The 22,488-nt window shown below is 41.1% G+C and overlaps 1 protein-coding gene across 2 annotated transcripts in view; it reads left to right on the top strand.

Moving 5' to 3' along the window:
- Window positions 1-22,488, top strand: part of LOC122813471 (serine/threonine-protein kinase TNNI3K) — a 2,121,983-nt gene that overhangs the window by 1,434,532 nt on the left and 664,963 nt on the right. The window lies entirely within an intron of this gene.

The raw sequence follows: 22,488 nt of genomic DNA, 5'->3' as shown, positions 1-22,488 counted from the left end.
CATTAGGGGAAGAGCAACATTTTGAGCCAAAATCAGGGACAGTTGAGAGGTTTGGCTGTGCCTAATTCTATAAAGCAATTTATTTGCATGTACCTCTCAACCTGTTAATGTAATAAATCTGGACAAGGCCAAATATATTGGGGGAACATATAAACAGTACTAAAAATTGCTCTTGTATAAACCGAGACAGTTGATAGAACAGGTCTTACTTTAGCAAGCATTTTTCTGAAGGTTATGAAGTCTGAAACTCAGTGTGTCATTATTTAGTGACTTAATTCCTAAATGATTTGCCAGAAAACCACAAATTTTATGAGGAACAAACCAAAAATAAGAAGCAAAAAATCTATTCATTCTTTGAAAATCTGGACAGTTGGGAGGTATGGTTCAGCTGGGGCTGCCTAAGTTTGCCCTTCCTCACAAAACCATGGTCAAATGGAGCCTCTGCAGCCATTCCAATGATCCATTACTTGGCTATTTCACTCCATTTACCATAAACACTAATGTGCATACTGATTTACTTCTATGATGATTTGAACTTTATTTGAAAGTATTTTGCATTTTACAGCACAAACACTAAGACATCTGCTAAACAAACTTGGCATTAAAACTTCTCTGCCATTGAAACTCACATTCATTTAAACAACATTGAAACCCACATTCAAAGAAAATACATTTTACCCGTAGCAGATACCATCATATTGGGAGACTTCAACTACCCAAACATAGACTGGAAACATTACTCAAGCCCCAACACCCTAGCCCAAAGGTTCCTAGAATTCATAAACTCAAATGCGATGGAACAACTAGTCACCACTCCCACAAGAGGAGATAATATACTAGACCTGATCATCACAAACATGGGGACAAAATGTTCCACACTGGAAGTATACCCCTCATTGGTGAGATCAGACCATAAATTAATCTCACTGGAAATCCACATCCCGTCCCCACCCCCTGCAATAAGACCACAGTGAAGAACTTCTCAAAGCAGACTTCACACTTAAGACTGAAGTGCTAGCCTTCAAGGCCCCTGGGCCAGTGGAAACCACAACCCACACCGCTGAATCCTTTATAAATGCCTTCTATGGGCACCTTCAAGAATGCATGGATCATGCAATCCCTAATAAAACCAAGACCCATTCCCCCAAAGGCAGCGGCCCTGTCTGGTGGACCCCAGCCATAAACAAACTTTACAACAGGAGGAGGAAGCTACTACATGACAGAGCAGGCATCTCTGATCAGTACTAGCAAAAAACTACGATCACTCATAAAATCATCCAAGGCCAACCTTGAGAGAAAAATCACAAAGGCACAAAAGACAATCACAAGGCCTTCTTTAGCTATGTTAGAAACCTGGGTGGAAACTCCCAGATATGCTCAGAGTTAGTCCAAATACACTGAACCCACAGACATTGCCAACATTCTGGCAGACAGGTTCAGTACAAATTTCTCCGCCCCCCCCAAAAGGAGAAATGTCTACCCCAGCAGAGTGTAGGCTCCCTAACATCTCAGATGCCCAGGTGAGAGCCGCCCTCCAAAGCTAAAAACACAGCATCAATGGGACCGGATGGTGTCCCGGGCTGCGACTACATGAACTCAAGAAGAACTCACATAAGGCTGCTGTTTAATCTTAGCCTTACTACAGGATACGTACCCAAAGAGTGGTGTACAGCAACAGTGGTCCCACTCCACAAAGGCCTGGTCTGCAAAGCTATGGAAAGGATCGAACTCATAAACAAAGACATTTTGGCTTTGTCAAGGGCAGCTTCTGCCAACAGTCACTAAGGCCATTGATGAGGGTAAGGCAGTTCACACAGCCTACCTTTACCTTACCAAAAAAAGCCTTCACACCAATAATCCCATAGACAAATAAACAGAAACTCAGGCTTAAAAAACCCATATGTCACAAGATGGGTTGCAAACTGGCTCAAGGACAGAACCCACAAGGTCAGAATTGCTGTAGCCATGTCAGACTCTAAGCCAGTCACAAGCGGTGTCCCACAGGGCTCAGTCCTGGGACCCCTCTTATTCGGCATTTATTTTTCCGAGGTGCAAGCAAACATAAGAGGATTGTGGCTGACAAGTTCGTAGATGACTGCAAACTGGGCCATAATTGATACTCCAGCGGACACAAGCATTCTTCAGAGAGGCCTCATAGAAATGGATAATTGGTGCCAGAGCCATGGCCTTAAACTGAACGCCAAAAAATGTATAGTCATACCCTTTGGGAAAACAAGGTACCCACAAATTACCACATAGGTGGTAATCCATTAAGTACGGAAAAGGTAACCAGGGACCTAGGGACCCAAGTTGACAGTAACCTCTCATTTGACACTCACATTGCCAAGGTGGTTAGGAAGACCTTCTATATTGCCCACCTTATCATGAAGGGATTCACATCCAGATCAAGAGAGGTCATTGTGCCCCTGTACTCTTCTCTTATCAGGCCCATGATTGAGTACAATGCCCCATTTGGGATGTATCTTACCCAACACCTGCAGCAGTTGGAAAGACCCCAAAAGTTCCTCACCAAGAGGATAAAGGGTCTCAAACATATATCATATGCTGCCCGGCTGAAGAAACTCCAGCTCTATTCAGTCACATACCGCCTACTCAGAGGTGATCTATGCCTGATGTACAAGGCCATGTCCAATCCGGAATTAATGGACATGCTCCACCTCAGAAAATCCAAATCCATCAGAGCCACGAGAGCAAGAGATTTGAACCTCAACACAGAAATAAATAGGACATGCTGGAGGGACAGATTCATAACCCAGAGGCTCCATACACTCTGGAACAGAATCCCAGTCCCCTCACTAGCTCTCTTCAAGAGAAATCTTGACGATTGGATGGGAGATCGTAGGTTTACCCCGAGGGACATCTCTGTGTCACTAGTAGACAGAGGCACAGTAAACTAAACCCTAAATGGGCGTAGTATTCGATAAACCCAACTGGCTAGGCTTATAAATGCCCTAGGGCAGATAGCCTAGTACGAACCTATGAACCTATGAATTCTGGGCTGTTTTCAAATCATAGGCCCTTTGCATATGAAACATACATGTGCTCTTTGATACACCTTCCTTTTGCTTTGAACATTTTTCCAGTAAACAATGAAACAAAACACATGCACCAATGACAAAACTGCCCAGTTCAGAACATTTCCATCATAAAAGTCTACTCAAACTTCTACAGTCCACTATTATCAGTAAATATGCACAATTCTACAGTCCACCATTATCAATAAATATGCACAATCTCTGAAGTAGTAAAAAAGTCATCTAAATAATTCCACGTTAAATAAATCTGTAATGAAGAGGTTGCTGCTAGCAATCACTTTTATATTTCATGGTTTCATCGAAAAATAAAGTGTCTGATGCCCCTGAGGAATAAATTGCCTAAATTACATGAAAAATAAGCTAATAATATTGCAACAGGAAATGGGTGGCTAACTGATAACAGGCTCATAGTTAGTATCTTAACTTTCAGTACGGCAGCATTCAACCAACAACCTTCTGCATCAAAAGCAAGTACACAACCTGTTGTGCTATTAGCAATGCGAGCTAACTTAGCATAATCAGCACTAAACTTTCCCTGCAGCTCTCAGCTCCTTGTAAAATCTACTCAATACTCAACTCCATCTCAACAAAGCCAAATTTATTGGGGTGGGTCAAAAGGCAAAACCAGGGACACATTAAACATTGCTTGTATAATCTTGGAAAGCTGCTAGAATAAAATGCTGTGTTACCACCATACATTTTACTGCCAAGGTCCCTGTGCAAAAGAGTCAGAACAACATACCACTATGCCAAATCACCTGCTTTGTGAAAGTAAAATGCTGTGTTACCACCATACATTTTACTGCCAAGGTCCCTGTGCAAAACAGTCAGAGCAACATACCATTACGCCAAACCAGCTGCTTTGTGAAAGAGAGGAAGACTGAAACTTAAATGGCTATCATTTAATGAATTCAGTTCTCACCATAGCTGTCAACCTCTTAGCACAAAACACCTGGACAAACCCAGTAATGAAGGAATACAGCCCTCAAACATATTCAGTGAATTCAGTTCTTGCCATAGCTGTCAACCTTAGCACAAAAAACCTGGACAAAGCCAATAACAGGGTAATACAGTCCCAAAAATAAGGGCAAATGTCAAATAGTCATCTTATAAACTTAGAAAATTGCTATAATAAAAGGTTGTGTTACTATATATTTATTTCTAGAAATAAAAAGTTGTTTTACTATGTATTTTCTGAAGAATATGAAGTCTGAAATTCAAATGCCTGTCAATTTCACTTCTGACGGAACAAAAACAATTTTCAGCAGAGGCCCAGGGAGAAATACTGTAGACACATGTCTTTGTAAAATGGCAGGACACCAGAGCAAATCCACACAAACACAGGGATAAGATGCAGACTCCACACAGAAGGCACCCCAGCCAAGAATCAAACCAGAAAACCTATAGCTGTGATGCAACAATACTGCCCCTGCACCATCAAATATTTAAGGAATTAAGCATTCAGAAACCTGAAGTCTGAAATTCAAATGCCTGTCAATTTTATTTAACATTTGTTAATCAGGACAGTCTGACTTGGAACAAAAAAACAATTTTCAGCAGAGGCCCAGGAAGAAATAATGCAGACATGTCTTTGTAACATGGGAGGACACAAAGCAAACCCACACAAACACAGGGAGAAGATACAGTCCCCACAAAGAAGGCACCCCAGCCAAGAATCAAACCTGAAAACCTGCAGCTGTGAGGCAACAATGCTACCACTGCACCATCAAATATCAAGCATTACAACATTTACAAACCACAGATATTATGAGGAACAGATCAGATCAAATATGAGGCAAAAATCTAATTCAGGTCTTAACACCTGCATACAAGGTACAGGGTTCAAGCCTGAGGTATTCCCTACCTCACCACCATGAGTCTAACCACCAGTATATTGCACCTGGGGCATTTTCAAACACACACACACACACACACACACACACACACACACACACACACACACACACACACACACACACTCACCTGTAGTAGATCTTGTAGCAAACCACCATAAATCCAAATCCCTGTCCACACATACATCCGCAGACCCTGCCTGTCGCGAGATCTTCCCCGCGAGACTGCAGCAAACTCCACTGCGCATGCTGTCTCAGCAGCAGTCCTTTTTTATCTTTTCATTTTCTTTTTATTTCTTTACTTTTTCGTTATTTTACAGTTGAGGGGGCTGCAGTCTGGCAGTCCAATAGCACGGGCCGCCCCTGCTGTTGCTTACCACAAGGTTGACACCCACTGGGGGCACTAAATTTTTAGCCAATGGAGTTTGAGTTAGCTGAGCCTGCCTTATCATGGTGTTTAACACCTGGAAAAGTGAAGGGAATCCCGCATGTGGAAGCACTCTTCCCCACCTGGGGCAGCAGTAATGAGCTTGAAGGAGCTGCTAAGAGGGAAGAGTGCTCCAAATGAAGAGGGAGCAGATAATTTCCAAGGACCAAAATGTAGGCCTGCTCCATAGCATATGACTTTCACTAGGGAAGAGAAGGGCTTATGGGCATTCCCAGGCAAGAATGAATGGCTCATATGGCTCTTATCCACCTTGGCACTTCCCAGCTCCCATGCCCCCAGAATGAATCCACCAATTGGGTGTGGGTAATATAGCCATCAAGCAAGGTCCTTGGATGGTACAAAAAAAAAATAATCTTAATTAAAGAAAAAAATCTGTCAGACGATACATTTATTGAACATGACTAACAGTTTCAAATAAAACAGGAAATAAAAATACTAAAATAAAGAAATAACTGCATACATAAATAAATGGATAAAATCACTAATATGTAAAATTCAGCTTGTAATTGTTTTATACCGAGTGAGTATTATGTTTATTAAAAGTAGCCTTTTAGTATTTTTAAGTATTTTCTGGTTTCTGTTCACTAGTTTTGCTTATGGAATAATTTGCATTGACCATCTTGTTAGGAGTACTGTCATGAAATTGCATTAGGATTCTGCAAGATAATGACTATGATATTACAGTAGTATCTCAGCTTATATTCTAGAATGTTCCTGTGGTCAGGATTGTCACAGTCATTGTAAATTGTGTCCAAAGGGACATCAGCTAACTCATTGTACCATTTACCTCATTCCTCCTCTCAGGTTAGACAAGGTATCCAGTGTTTGTGCAACCATTTAGAAGTGGTCTGTTTGTTGCCATCTGGAAACTGACATATACAAGAGTGGTGGTAGAATGTGTGGCCAGGTGCCATGGCAGTACATGGCCAGGGCTACAGATGTTATTGCCAAATTTGTCATAAGAACATTGTAAGTGATGCAAGGAGTACTATCTACTTTTGTTGGAATTGTTTATTGATTGTGTGTGTATTGTTCCAATCTGTAATGTAATTATATACGTATTGTTCTATATGTGGCAGACTTTATGAATCATGTGTATTTTCCATTAACTGTGTTTTTATTCGGATTCTTCTCTGGAATACTATTATATATGTATTGATAAATACATAGAACACTTTAAGAATTATGTTCTGTGTCAGTGTTGGTATAGTGAATCCATTTACATATACATCCTGTATAGAGTTGCGTGACTATGTAGTATGCATTTCGGTACCATTTGGACATGTGTGTGAGAACTGTGTTTGGTTTTGTATGCGATTGTAACTTTACACAATTACTACACATTGCTCACTATTTTTGTAAATCCCACCTTGAATTATTTCACAGAATTATTTCAGGCGGTTGTTGTTCTTTATAAATAGCTCATTATTTCTTTTTCTCTTCTTTGTCTACTGTTCACTTTGGACTGACTGTTGGCATGACAGTTTTGTTCCTTTGTTCTCAGTCTGTTATTTTCATAAAAGTGCAGTTGTTATTGTGCATACATATCAACAGACGTTAATATTCTGCATTTACATAGACAATATGTATTTGTAACCCATTTATAGCTAAAGTGCTATGTACATTGTTAATGTTTTTTTCTGCACATTTATGTCTAACCAAGTAAATTAAAAGATGCTTAAACTATTGCCAAACTTTTGCACATCAAAACCAGAATTTATTGTACCAGTACTAATATATTTGCAACTATAACTGCTTGCATGTCATCCCACATTGTGAATACTATTCCTGTTCATTACTTGTTAATATTTGATGTATTACTGTTGATGTCGTCTTGTCTGAAAGAGGTCCATGGACCAACCCACCCACCTGAACAACACAGGGAAATAAATTAATAAATAGATGAATAAGAAGATACACACACACAATCACACATGCACACACACACACACGCATATATGTAAATATATATATATATATATATATATATATATATATATATATATATATATTTATATATGGGTTCACTACACATTACCAAAAACCCATAATCCCGATGCTCAGAATACGAGTCCAGAATACCTAACGCCCACAAGCTCGAGATTTCAAATTACCAACGCCCACAATACCATAATGGTGATACACTGACTACAACTGCTGAATTATAACACTACCGTAAATATTCCGTTAGTAAGTCAGGAAAATAGTGCACTAACAAATACAGTAACAATGGTATTTCCATGTTAACAGACCCGCAAGTATAAAAGTAGGTGTAACAGCATGTAAGCTGTTCAACAGCTGACGTTGTAGGGATGGCAAACCCAACCTATGATGCACCTGGTACTGTTGGTGTGCTCTAAGCATTACTGCTGTTGTAAGTTGAAAAGAAGCAACACTTGCAAAGGTCAAATGGTCACTGATTCACTCTCTGAGGGTGAATTGTTGAAGAAATCTATGCCGCACAATTATGCGGGTGATCCGTTTGAAGTAGAACACTACAGCATTTGTGGATCACTCCACGAGAAGGCTTCTATATCCAGGGATACTCCCTGTTTACTAGTGGAGGATGTGGTAGCATCCACCTTGCTAGCTTGTGTTCTAAGCCTTCCAAATTGGAAGGCAATGCTTCAGCAAATACGGCGAGTTAGGTGTAAGACTGCAGGTGTGGTTCACATACCCAATTTGACTCTGGAGACACTAGATGTAAGTAAATTACCCTTACAAACAGGTGAATTTGTTGTCAAATGGGCTAGTGACACAGGCTTAGGTACACATGTCATTGTTTTTAGTACAATCAACAATCTAAATGATCTAAGTGTAGCAATAATTTGGATGATGGACGGAACGTACTTCTGTAAGGGCACTATTTGTCGTCAATTATACAGTATTCATGGGATAGTTAAGTGTTGTGGCTACAGTAAGTCTGTTTCGTTTATATACACTCTAATGTCCAAAAAGTCACACCATGCATATAATATGTTGTGGCACTGTGTATTACATCTGTTTGCTTGCCAGGAATTCAACCTGTCACTGCAATACATTTTGTGTGATTATGAAGTAGCAGCCATTGAAAGTATTAAGCTTAACTTTACTGATGTTACTGCAAAGGGTTGCCTTTTCCACTTCGGCATGAATGTGTGGTGAAAAGTGCAACAGTTAGGGTTAGGATCACTTTACAACAGATGCCATGGGTTCCAGTTATCTGTTAAATCTTTGGTTGGACTCACATTCCTTGATGAGTCAGAAGTAATACCAACGTTCACTGAGTTGAAGGGGTCATTTCCTGAAGAGGGTAGAGAATTAATAAAGTATTTTACAGACTGGTATGTACTCGGTCGGGTCTGGAAATTTACTACTAGGTCAACTGCCATTAGTAGGTTTCACCCTTATTCCCTGTGACATTTTGGAACGTCTCTGAGTTGAATAGATTTTTTCTGCCGCTCACCCAGAACTCGGTGGAGGTATGGCACCGGCAGTTGAAATGTTTACTTGGAGATAGGGCTACAGATCTCTCTGTATTAATAACATGCCTTAGTAGAGAACAGAATAGAGTGGATAGCCTTCATGAGAAATTAGCAGCTGGATGCCCACCCTCTCCCAAACGTAGGCGAGTTGTCGAAAGACAGGAAAAGTTTCAACGGCTATTAGACAATAAAGCTGATTATTCGACCCTAGAGTTTGTGAGATGTATTGCAAGGCTACTTAAAATGTGAGATGTCATAGCTGCATATTAGGCGTTATACTGCCGTTCTTCCAGTATCTGTTTGCATTTGTGACGTTATTCCACTGTGTTAGTCTGATGTTATGTTACGTAGTACCAACCGTTAATCTGTCAATGTTGAAATAAAGTATGTTAGGGTCAAGGGATGGTGTTCAGATATTACGGTGATGTGGGTTTGTTGGAATTATCTGTTTTCCATCATATGACATCTTACGGTGTTGTTGTGCACATAGAAATGTGGTTTGGTGTTGGCTTATCACATGCACTGCTCGTCATTGCTGTTGTAGCGTGGATTTCGAGATTTTGGGTACTCGATATTGTGGGTATCGGTAATGTAAAATCTCGAGCTTGTGGGCAATGTGTATTCTGGGCTTGGTATTCTGGGCATCGGGATTATGGGCTTTCGGTAATGTGTAGTGAACCCATAGATATATATATATATATATATATATATATATATATATATATATATATATATATATATATATATATGCCTAACAATATCGAATGTAGTTATCACTTAATGTAAGCAGATAGCATAACCTAGTAAAACACCATTGGTAGTTTTGTTGTCTCCCACCAAGAAAGCTTCAACTAACCATTGTGGCTTTGAATGTACACATTCCTCCCTACCCACCATGAGACTGAGATGTTTATGGCCTACATGTCTTAACTCCTCTTCGTCTCTCCCTTCCTGCTTGGTTCATCCAGTGCTGGAGCTGTTATTCAAACCTCAGCCTCCTAAATCACAGTCAGGCCGCTGTCCCTCTTGAATGATTATACATTTTATTTGATCATTGTTTCTTTGTAAGTTGTAATTTACCTCCACTGATTATGAATCAATATCTCTCTGAGCTGTTTTACTTCTCAGATGTATGATTATTTCTCAGCTGTATGAGAATAAAAGGCAGAAAATATTGTGTCGGTGAAAATGTCATGGAAGATCCTATGTTTTGAAGCAAAAATGAAAAACAAAAGTGGTGGAGGACAGATAGACATGGGTCAAGCAAATAATTCACAGGAATTGGAATATCTTGACAACTGATGAGAAAATAACTCAGATAGTAGGTAAAAAACCAAGTTTTTCATATAAAAACACCAAGTCTTTGAAAAGACTTTTATGTTATGAGAATAACAATAAAGGATTGATCACATCAGATAGACATGGAACTTTTCCATGTAGAAACTGCAATCAATGTAGTTTTATGTCTGTTGAAAATCATTTTAGACACCCTGACACTAATCAGTTATTTCACTTTAACTTCTATGCAGACTGTAAGTCGAGAAATGTGATCTATCTTGCCTCATGTCAGATATGCTCAGGTTTTTATGTGGGCAAAACCAATAGAAGTTTAAGGGAACGTGTCAGGGAACATATATATGCAATCAACAAAGAAAATGAGACAAACGCCTTAGCTTATCATACATTGCAAAAAGGTACATTGCATAAATTTAGATTTACCACACTTGAGTTGATTAAGAAGTCCAATAGACTGGGGAATATTAAGAACTATACAGAGGAAAGAGAAAACAAATGGATAATAAGATTGCAAAGTTATAAAGGGCATGGCTTGAATGAAAGATTCACACTCAAACCATTCTTAGCCGCCCGCCCTTATAAACATTAAGCAAGCATGTAAATGTTGGAAGTTCTTTCTATATTGTTCCATAGATAGTTGTTAGTATTGGTTTATATATTTGCTATTAATATTTTATCATGTGTATCTACACATGCATTCACACACGTATATATATATATATATATATATTTTATATTTTTTGTATATGTTTTTTATGTGGGTTCAGTGTATGTGTGTGCATATGGATATATACATATATATATATATATTTATATATATTTTTTACAGTTTTTATATTTATGTATAGATATTTTATTTTATACATGCATCAGTCCTGCTTTAATCAAGTCTATGCCTTTAAATCTATAATTAGTTAATTGATAGGTGTGTTCATGAAATGGTATAAAGCATTTAGTTTTTGTTAAAGCAGTCATTGAAGTCTGAAGAAGCGTTCTAGCAATGTGAAAGCGCTTACTTTTTAACTGCAGTGGAATAAAACAGAGTTTCAGTTCAAAGCTGTCGTGGTGTAGCCTCTTCTGTTGTTAAACGGTGGAGGACAGATAGACAAAGAGAGAAAGTGAGAGCGAGAGAGACGGGCAGACAGAATGAAAGAAATGCCACTTTTTGTGGTTACTATGCATGTTTAATGTAATATACTGATTTATCAAGATTTAGGGCTTACCAATGCTCTAACCTACTCAAAAATGACATTCCTTTGATACCAATTGTAGTCCATGGCTCAGCCATTCTGACTGATGTACAGCATCTCTAATCCCTTACCCTGGGATTGTGTTTGCCTTCATAGATTTCTTTATTATTTATTATTCATTTATTGACATTTGTTGACCGGGAAAGTCTACTGGGCTTGAGACCCATTTTCAGTGGAGACCTGGGGAGAAAAGCTTCAATATACATGAAAACAATTACAAGAATTTGTAAGGAAACAATTACTTATAAAGTAAGTGAAATACTACAGAAAACTATCTAAACAGCACATATGTTGTAAAAGGCACAATACGGTAACAATGGAACATTAACATGTAGAAAAATTATACAGTTAGAAATATATAATAATACAGCTCAATTTTTTTTGGGGGGGGAGTAGGAAGGGAAAGGCAAGTATAGTGGGAAGGTAGAATTAGAGAGATTAGATTTAGAAAGGGAAATTAAAATGAACTGCAATATGATCTTTTCCGAAAGAAAACAAAAGTGTGCTTTGATGTTTTTCCTAAAGCTGTATAGGCTTCAATCAGAAAAACAATCTGCTTTTTTAAGTTTAACAATCCCTGGGATTCATGAAGCTTGAGCCAGGTGCAGGCGTAGCGTCGGCGATCTAACACCAAATATGGCCGCTGAGCGATTCAGGTCTGAGCTGTTTCCATGTGCAATACCTGCGTATGCTACACCCACACATCTCCCGGTGCCTGTATGCTAATCACCCCATGTGCATCAGTGTAGCATGCAAATGAAGGTATATAGTGATTCAGGAAGTGGTGCAGGCATAGTGTAAGCATGCAGAAATGTAAACAAAAAAAGGTTTACATTTTTGCAAACATAAAATTGGAGCCATGACAGCCAACCAAACACATGTATTATAATGTTAATATATGCCAATGGCTAAATATATAGCCATTGGCATAAAAAAACATGTACAAAATATAAAATTAACATTAAATATATATAGTCGCACTATCGCGATGTAGAAGCTCAGGGCAGCGGTGCGCAAAGGGGATTGCAAGGAATATATAAAAATATAGAATAAAACTGCAATGAAACACATATCACAAGTTCCCCATAATAGTCAATGGCAGGCATGCTACACCATACGCATGGCGCAAGGGTTGCTAAGGGGCAGTGACAGTGTTATGTGCAGTAGCTAGGAATTAGTAGGCAATGCCATGCAAATGAGAGGAGTAATAGTGAATCGCAGATTTCCCGCTGGTATAAGGATGCACAAAACAGTGTAGCATTATAACACCAAGGTGAGCCCTTGAGATAAAAATGACATCAAGAGAGGGATGTGTCGCCATTGCTGTAAGCACATTGGAGCATTGCTAAACCGGTCTGCCCCTAGCTAGGCAAAGCTGCAGGATAGGGATGTGTGCCCATAGCTATGCTTAGCGGAGAGTGCACAAGGCAACCGAGTATGCATTTAAGTGGAGATGAAAACGCAGGTAAACCCAGTAAACGGGTATGCGCATCACGCATTGCAGCTGAAATAGGAAGGATATAGGAAAGAAATAAAAAAATGCTGCAGCAGTGAAATTGGAGTACAAATGGCTAATTCACACCTAGGAGCCTACAGTGGGCCATTGACAACAGCTAACAATTCTGCAAGCAGCTACCTGCAGAACAGGGAAGGAGGGGGCTGTACTGCAAAGAAAACAGCAAAGTGTCAAAGCAGAACAAAGGTGATATGCAGTATATCAGCTACAAGGCACAATTCCCCATGACTGGGTAGGGAAAGTACAAAACAAGAATGACGGCAGGTGGATGCATGCCTGATAATGGGAGGGGATCCAGGTCTAAAAGTGAATTAAAGGGCAACAGAGTAATCAAGGCAGGCAAGTAGATCTCGACAGTAAAGGCCCCACACTTGCAGTACTCATTGCAAAACCCATAAGTAAGACATGCAGCAGCTGGAATAGTTCATACACACCCACTTACATTAGCAGCATCCATAGCACAATACTATAAAGTTTGAAAGCACCTCACACACATTTGTGTATTCCCATACACTCTGCACCAGTGGTGTATACAGATGGGGAACTTTTATTATGTACATGTTAGGGGCTGCCATAGCTTTGATCCATCAGCATGTGTTGGAGACTGAAGGTGGTGTAGAGGATGATGCACACAACCACCGCAGGCACCAGAGGAGGAGGAGAGTGTTCAGACCCAGGCTAATCTACCAGGGGCTACATGATCTGGAAATAGTAGAGCATTACAGGGTGGACAGGGACACCCTACAGCAACTTGTGGAGCTGTACCGGCCACGCCTCATAGCCAGAACAAACAGAGGGGAACCCATCCCAGTGGATACGAAGGTATGTGTAAGCCTGAGAATACTAGCTACAGGTACCATTCAAAGACCAACTGGGGATATCATGGGGATCTCACAGGCATCAGCATCCAGGGTACTACACCAGTTCCTAGATGCCATGTTACCACATGCCAATGAGTACATATACTTCCCCCGGATGCAGGAGGAGTTGGCCAGCAATATGCATCTCTTCCACCATGTGGCAGAATACCCAGAGGTACTGGGTGTAATAGACTGCATGCACATACACATCAAGTCACCACCCAGTGAGCAGGAAAGGCACTACATAAAATGCAACGGATACCCCTCCATCAACTGCCAGGTCATGTGCAATGCCCTGGGCATTATCATGGATGTGTGTGCTTGCAGCCCTGGAAGCTATCACAACTCCCACATCTGGCATGCCTCACAGCTGTATTGGTTATTTGCCAGGGGGGACATCCCAAATGGCCACCTGGTGGGGGATGCTGGCTATGCACTGGAACCGTGGATGATGACTCCCATCAGAAATGCACACACACCCATGCAGGAATGCCATAATGAGACACATGAACAAACCAGAATCATCATAGAGCATGTGTTTGGGATGCTGAAATCACGATTCCATTGCATGGACATATCTGGTTGAGCCTTGGAGTACTCTCCAGGCACGTGTGCCCACATCTTCATAGTGTGTGCCATACTACACAATATGGTCCTGCGGAAACAGCTGCAGCAGGGACAGAATGGTGAAGGCCCTCACAGCCCACCATCATTGCCAAGGGCCCCACAGGCACAGAGGTACTCCGACCATGAACACCCTGAGCCAGCCCCAGTAGGCAGATGGAGGCGTGCCCAGTATGCACATGCCTTGGCAAAGAGGGAACGTATAGCACACACACTGACAGTGTAGGCACCTAGGGACTGACACCCTTCTCCACCTGCACACATAGTAAAAATGGATGGCACACACACAAGACTACCTGTAAATTGTCATGTATAGACAGTCTACTGTGTGCATCCAACATAGGCAGCCCTCAACTATTGCACACACAACAGCCAGTGGCACAAGGTAAGTCAACACCTGAACAGTAAACTAAGCTATCAGCATATGCAGATACTGTATGTATAGATTCATAGGTAGGTACTTGGCCAACTGCCAGAGGCCATTCATAAGGCCAGCCAAAATGTGTCAGCATTTGCCACCCCATTGAGTCATTAACCATCCCTCTGTGGAGCAGAGTCAATGGCGGGATCCCTTGGGTCCATCTACTGTTCCCCATCCACCCTTCAAGATTTCTCTTACCGAGTGTTAGTGAGGGCTCTGTAAAATATAGATAGGGATGTTGTTCCAAAGTATGGGGAGTGTCTGTGACAGGAAGCTGTCCCTCCAGCATCTTCTGGTTATTTTTGTGGCAAGGTCAGCTCACTACAGTGTGTGGCTCACTGTGACATGGATTCCCATAGGTGGAGCATATCCATCAAGCCAGAGTTCGACATGGCTGTGTTGGTCAGTGGAGATCATCTCTGGGTAAACGAGATGCCGCTGAGTAAAGTAGTAGTGTATCCAGTCCGGCTGCATAGGCCATATGTTGGAGGCCAGTATTCCCCTTGGTGAGGTACATTTGTGGACCCCCCCCAGCTGTTGGACATGTAGTCTGAGGTACAACCCACATGGATTATTATACCCTATGATGGGACTGATGAGTGATGAGTAAAGGGGCACTATAACCCCGGTATGTCTAGATGGGAATCCTTTAGTAGTCAGATGGCCTATACAGAAGGATGTCCCAACTACTGTGGAGATATGATTATCACAGGGGAGATCACTATCTACCTTAGTCTGCAGATACCCCATTACCTCGTCTGTATTAAAGTGGCTGCCGCAAATTTGTTAATATGTGGGTGCCAATTCCACAATGGAATGACCATGCAGTTAGTGGCACTTGGCTGAAGGCCGTGTCAGTGGCACCCTGTGATGTTCTCTGTGAGGCCCCCTGAGGGATGTCTGTGTCAGCTGGACTATCAGTCATGGCTCCCAGTTTGCAGTCATTGCCAAACATGTTCTGCTGTAGTCCACCTGTGTTAACCTGTACATCTGAGATGTATATGCCAAACAGTAGGGCTCCCAGGATTGAGTCCTGTGGGACACCAGTCATGACTGTTCAAGAGTTGGACCTGGAGACCGCTAGTCTTACCATGTGGGTTGTGTGTGTAAGCCTGCTGGCAACCCAACCTGTGATGCATGGGTGAATGTACAGGCTGGTGTGTTTATCAATAATACCTGAGTAGGGCATGGTGTCAAAAGCCTTGGTGAGGTCCAGGTAGCATGTGTGAACCACCTCCCCTGTCATCTAACATCTTAGTGACTGTATGTAAGACATAAAACAGGTTTAGTAGGCATGAGCTGCAGTCAACCAAGCTGACCTAGGTTGGGTCACATGTCCGAAAGACACCAATGTCATTGTTAATGAGTGTCATAAGGATGCGAACCATACCATTGCAGACCAGGCTAGTCAGGCTTATGGGGTGGTAGTTACCATGGTCAGTTGTGATTTCCCCGTGATGGAGTGGAATAACCGTTGCCACGTGCCATTGTATGGGCATGTAGCCTGTGGAGAGGCTGAGGTAGGAATGCATAATTAGGTGGGGGGCAGTTTGTCATGTACAGTTTGTAAGATGCAGTCTGGGTCAACATCTGCCTCCATTGACGCTGTGTTCTGCTGTTAGAGAGGGCCATTTCCGCATGTGTGTCTCTGATGGTTGGGATACTGTACCTTACGGGTAGTGTTGTGGGCCCTTTAGGGGGTAAAGTATGCACAGCATGTATCTGCAAGGATGTTGGCGATATCAGTAGGGTCAGCATATTTTGTGCTATATTTCACTGGCACAGTGCAAATCTGTGTGTCACCACGTAGATCCTTGACATAGCCAAAGAAGGCTTTGTGGTTATCTTTGGAATCCTTGCGTATTCTCCTGCTGATGTTAGCCTTGGTTGATGTCATGAGAGTCCTACGTATCATACTAATAGTGGTCATGGATATCAGCCCTTCGTGGGATTTGCTGTGTGTCTGGAACACTGTCCTATGTCTGTAGTATAGCCTGTTTATTGTAGAGGTCCACCAGACCGGTGTCCTTGTCTAGGAGGAGTGAGTCTTGGTTTACCAGCAATGGCACTGTCCATACATCCATGTAGAGACTTATAGACTGCATTTGTAAATCTGTCTGTATCTGGAGCAGTGTTTCCCCTTAGCGTGGGGCTGTGAAACCCCCCGCCCCTGTCATTAATAGTGTAAATTTAGCTGTAGGAAAGGTATACATTGTGGTATCCGTGAGTTGGGGAGATGCTAGGGTGTGGAAACATTGAATAGTTCATGGTCAGATCTAACCAGTGACCCGTAAACCTCCACTGTGGTGCACCTGTCGTCCATGTTGGTGATGATCACATCTAGTAGCTTCCAACCCATGTTAGGGAGGTTACCACCTGATACAGGGCATATGAGGTGATACATTCCAGGAAGCGCTGGTCCCAGAAGTGAGTACCTGAGTACGTGTCCCATTTAATGGTATGGTAGTTGACATCGACCAATGCCAGGCTGTGTGTTAGGACTGTCATGTTCTCCACTGTCTCCAGGTAGGAGGAGTGGAGGTCCTGAGTCATGGAGGGTGATCCGTAGCAGGCCGCATTCAACACTGTTGTTGTGGCTGATGTTAGCTGCACATGGATGATCACAGAGGTATGCTGCCTCACTAACCTGGAGGTGTAGGTATCACTGATGAATATGGATACAGCCCCTCCATGTCTGTCAGTCCATGTTCCGTGGCTGAAATGTGTGGTATGGGTTGTAGTCTGGTAGTGCTGGTGTGCTATCAGGAGTCTTAAGACAGATTGAAATTAATGCACAGATGTTGATGTTGTACATCCTGAGGAGTGCTGTGAGTGCATGCATGTTGTGATCTCAACCCCTGGTGTTGAGTAGCATAAACCACATTGAATCTGCTATTATGCTGTTTAAGGAGCTGGTATTCATCTTCGGGACTCTCCTAAATAAGGTACCATGTAGCCTTGGCCAGTATTCTAAAGTGTAAGGCAGACATATAGGCCGGTATGGTATCCTTGCATGCATGTTCCCCATCTGTGCTTGATTGTCATCTCCCCTGTAGGTAACCTAGTGGTAAACAATAGAAAGCCTTAACCTTATACAAGTCTTCTAGCTTCCAAGATAGGCATTTGGAGTGACTAAGTATCAGTGTTCTGTATGTTCGTGCTGTACTCAACTGTTTCCTGACTACATGGTGAGTTCACACTGTATATTGTGATCTGAAGGTCTGTTTATTCGCAAATTATGGCTGTGATGGCCTGCACATTAGAGGTGCACAGATAGCTTACTATCTATCTGCCCAAGGGCAATTAGAAGCATAGTAACAGTGCGTTGGCCTTCCCCGCACCATTGATGAAGTAACTGAGCTTCTGTCAAGCATAGCCAATGAAGCAATTCCAGGTAAAGTTGCAGGAAGCTGTGGAAGACTGAGGTTGTGGAGGGTGATAGGAGCACTTAGTGATCTAAAGAGGGCATGTTACTGTGGCAATTCAACAGCATTCAATTCCCTCACCAGGTCTTGCAGCTATCAAACTGGACAGGCTCCCCCACCCCGTGGCTGTATGGTTTTGGGACACATAATCCCAGGGGTGTATAGTCTGTTACCCATTCACACAACAAGGTTTCCCTTGAAGTATGTCAGTGAGGGACTATGCCTAATGTAGTTAGGAATGTAATGTATTGTCTAACAGTACATTTATTTATTTATTTACATTTGTTGACCAGGCTAGTCTAACTGGATACATGTCCATTTTCAGTAGACGCCCGGGAAGAAAAGCTCCAAGCATAGACAGAAAAATTGTCATACAATATTAATATAAAAAAATAAGCTATTATCAAGTACAGATAATAACAATATTTGAATATTTGTGAAAGAAAATAAGAAAAACAGAAAATATTGTGTGCCGAGTTATTTAGAGGGGAATGAAACTAAGATCAAATACAGAAGAATAAACAATATTTGACAGGGAAAAAACACAAAGAGTAATACATTTTAAAAAGTTATAAAAAGTTTTTTTTTTTTTTTGTTAGTTTATTTGTTAGTACAGGTAGGAAACATAGTACAGCAAAAAAGGACATCGAAAGGTTTAAGCAATATAGTACACTGGAGAAGTGAAGTAAAAGGGAGAGCAGGAATGGGTAAAGTGAAAAATCAGTCAGGGTTTGTGCACGGACAAAGCCAGTGAGTTTTAAGATGCTCTTTGAGATGTTTTTTAAAAAGATGTGTGGAAGAGAGAGTAGAAAGTTCACTTGGAAGCTGGTTCCAGGCTTTTCCCACAGTGTTAGTGAATAGAGTCCCCAGCTTTGTTGTTAGATTTAATAGTGGAAACTAGAAACTTATTAGCTGAGCGAAGAGTTGAAAGGTTTTTGTATATGTTTGTTATATGTTGTTATGTCATGAGTACGTGAAGTTCAGTGAGTTAGGCGGCTACCGCCCTTTGCTTAGCCTAGCTTACACATAGAAATCATCTAAATAGGAAATAGGCGGAAGCAACATTAACGTCAACAGTGTAATGGTTACAGCATCCGCATAGTATCTGTGCATTTGAGGTTACAATCCCGATAAAGGCAGGGATGTTTATCATGTGCAAAAGTATGCCTTAACCACAGCTTGCAGATATAGGTAGTAATCGTCTGTATAATAAACATTCAAATCACCCATATAAACCCATGTGTGCAGGAGAGTACAGTCAACAGAGAATGTAATGTCATGACAGCACATAGTGAGATGTTATGTCATTGACAGGTATATATCCAGAGTAGTTAGCGGATGTGGCCGTGTTTGCGAGCACAGGTTATATGTCACAACGTTTGTTTAACTGTGTTTAACCGCTGCTATAATGTCACACAAACACTGTTAAACATGCTTACAACTAGGTAAATGAGCCTTACTCTGCAGTAAAAACATTTGTAAAGCATCACAGGTGTCGAACCCTGGACCATGCACACTATAGTCATGGGACATACCACTAAGCCATCTGAGGTGTACACATCTTTTATGGTCCTGAGACTACACCTTATACCATATGCATTTCACTGTAATGATCACAAATGGGACAGTGGCCTTGTGAACATATGTACAGTACATTGTAATGTACTGTAATTTGTGAACCAACACATTCCAGTCTACAGATCTATTACTGTTACAAACTAATACAAAATATATACATATATCTATATATATGTCAGTGATGTCTGCACATCGATATATATATATATATATATATATATATATATATATATATATATATATATTATACAGTTACAGTGATAGCCATATATATAAGCATCTATGAACACACTTCATGATACAAAAGCACTCCAAAGGAATTGGAGTGTACACATAACACATGCAGCTCTGGTATCATAACAATTAATATTAACTTAAGTCACCATAGAAGGGGTGGTTCTTTTGTATGTGAAGATTGGGGTGGGGGAGGAATGATGGGTAATGCAATCATGCCTCAAGGAGGGCCTGGGTCGGATGTCCAATAAGTGAACTGGAGGAGCATACATGGAGTATCGGGACAATATAAAAAGGACACAAAGCAATAACCATACTCATTCATAATAAACCCTGTCATGTCACATTGCAACACCTACTTTCACAAACATATGAACATTAACATGTATCAGACATATGTACACCAACTGATTGTCACATATGTTGTCAGTAGTGAGGACTGTCTGTAGTACAATGTATATTCTAAACACCATAACATTTGTGCATATCTCAGATGCCGTCATGGTAAGGTCAGTGACTGTGGTGTTCATGGTCCTGGGTTCAAGACTTGCAAGGGCTGTTAGGCTATTTTGAGGGCCAGAATAAGGGCTTTTGGATGCAGGTGGATTAAAGCACTCTTATGCAGTTGTAAGTGGGTTTCCACATGTTTGCACGATAGTAAGCGGCATTGCTACATTGTAAATGGAGAAGAGTTTCACATGTTTGACCTTTGCTTAACGTTGTGCACACCACGGGCAAACCTGCTCACAACCGCGTAAATGTGCGTTATTCACACTTTCACTGCCAGTGCCTACTCTGAGGGGTAAAATAATAACACCTTCCAGGAGTAGAACCCGCAACCATGTACTCCATCCTCCAATTAACCTAACACTAAGCTACCTGGGATGTACCTATGCCAGATGTGTATGCAGACAGGTTAAAACACAAAAGGGAGAAATGTGTTGAAATAGGACAACCCGCCATGTACCCAACTATAGGCATACACTCATATATAGATCGATATAGAGAGAGAGAGACAGATACATAGAGACATGTCGATATATACAGGTCTACATATATATGTAGATATATGGATAGGTTAGAAACATCTACATATTTATGGAGGTAAAGATAAACATATGCAATAATGTACATATCTATATACATATACACACACACACACACACACACACACACACACACATATATATATATATATATATATATATATATATACACACACACATACATACATGTCTGTAGACAGCATCTGAAGTGGTCATATCTGAGTATAACATGGACCACCATAGCAATCACACCCCCCCCCAAACAGTATGAGCATAACATAGGAAGAGTATATGCCATTACGCTATTACAAATATGTTCTGTGGACACAGTCACCAACACAACTGCACTGACAGCAAATATCCATGACAGAATTACACAGACAGCTTTCATTTTTAAAATCTTTATTACATTCCGATGTATTGCTAAAAGGATTCAAGGACTATCAGTACCTGTATGCTATACAGGAAGCATTTAATAGTACCTTAATGAATCAGCCTGCATTTACCATAGTATTAGTCCACTAAGGGATAGGTGTTCACATAGGGAAAGAATACCCACACACATATAGACATTGTATAAAAGAGGCTCCTACACACCTGCATGTGCTACGTACACCCACCAACATCTACCCCACAACCAAAATAATTACATCAATACATACTGTCATACCATAACCAATTATGCAACTGCTGTACAACATCTGCTGAAACTTTAACATACCTGGACACAGACGCACTAACATGGCCCTATGTGAAATAGATGCCATTATACAATTGAGCAGCTGCTGATGTAACAGGGTTTGTATGAAGTAATCCCATTTCAGAGAGTTGAAAGGTCCGTACACCAGGAGATTTTACCGAGTACTGATTATAAGCACAGTATGATACACAGTAACACCAAACTAAATATGTCTGATAAGCACACTGTAAACTCCCTAACATTATATGCATAGCTGTGCAGCCTAGAGCTGGTCAAACAACTTGGCCATACTAACACATATGCAGAAGTATTAGGTACAGACAAACCCTGCACAAGTAGCAATGTTCAGAAATATAACAGCAGTACTCACATTTAGACCAACTCCTCTAGGCATTACACACAATATATTACTGTTTGTCTCAATACAGCTGTTGCAATGGATTCCAAAAAAACCTCCACACTGTCTTCATCACAAGTAAGGCAAAGGGACAACGCCCAAGTGGAGTACTCAGTTATACTCCACTTTAGCCATGGTATTGGCTAAGGCAGTAGCAGCGCAGCTGATGTGCATGTAATTAGCTACTTAGGATTACCAATTGGCCATCGGGATAGCACATGTTACTGATCTGTAACTATAAAAGGTTGCCTTGTCACACATTCAAACCATCTGTATCTACCTGTAGGACAGTACAAAACATGGAAAGACGAACCGAAAAT

The sequence above is a fragment of the Protopterus annectens genome, chromosome 10.part0, assembly GCF_019279795.1.
Source record: "Protopterus annectens isolate FY-2018-M chromosome 10.part0, PAN1.0, whole genome shotgun sequence".
NCBI lineage: Eukaryota > Metazoa > Chordata > Ceratodontiformes > Protopteridae > Protopterus > Protopterus annectens.
This window is presented reverse-complemented; position numbering and strand designations above follow the sequence as displayed.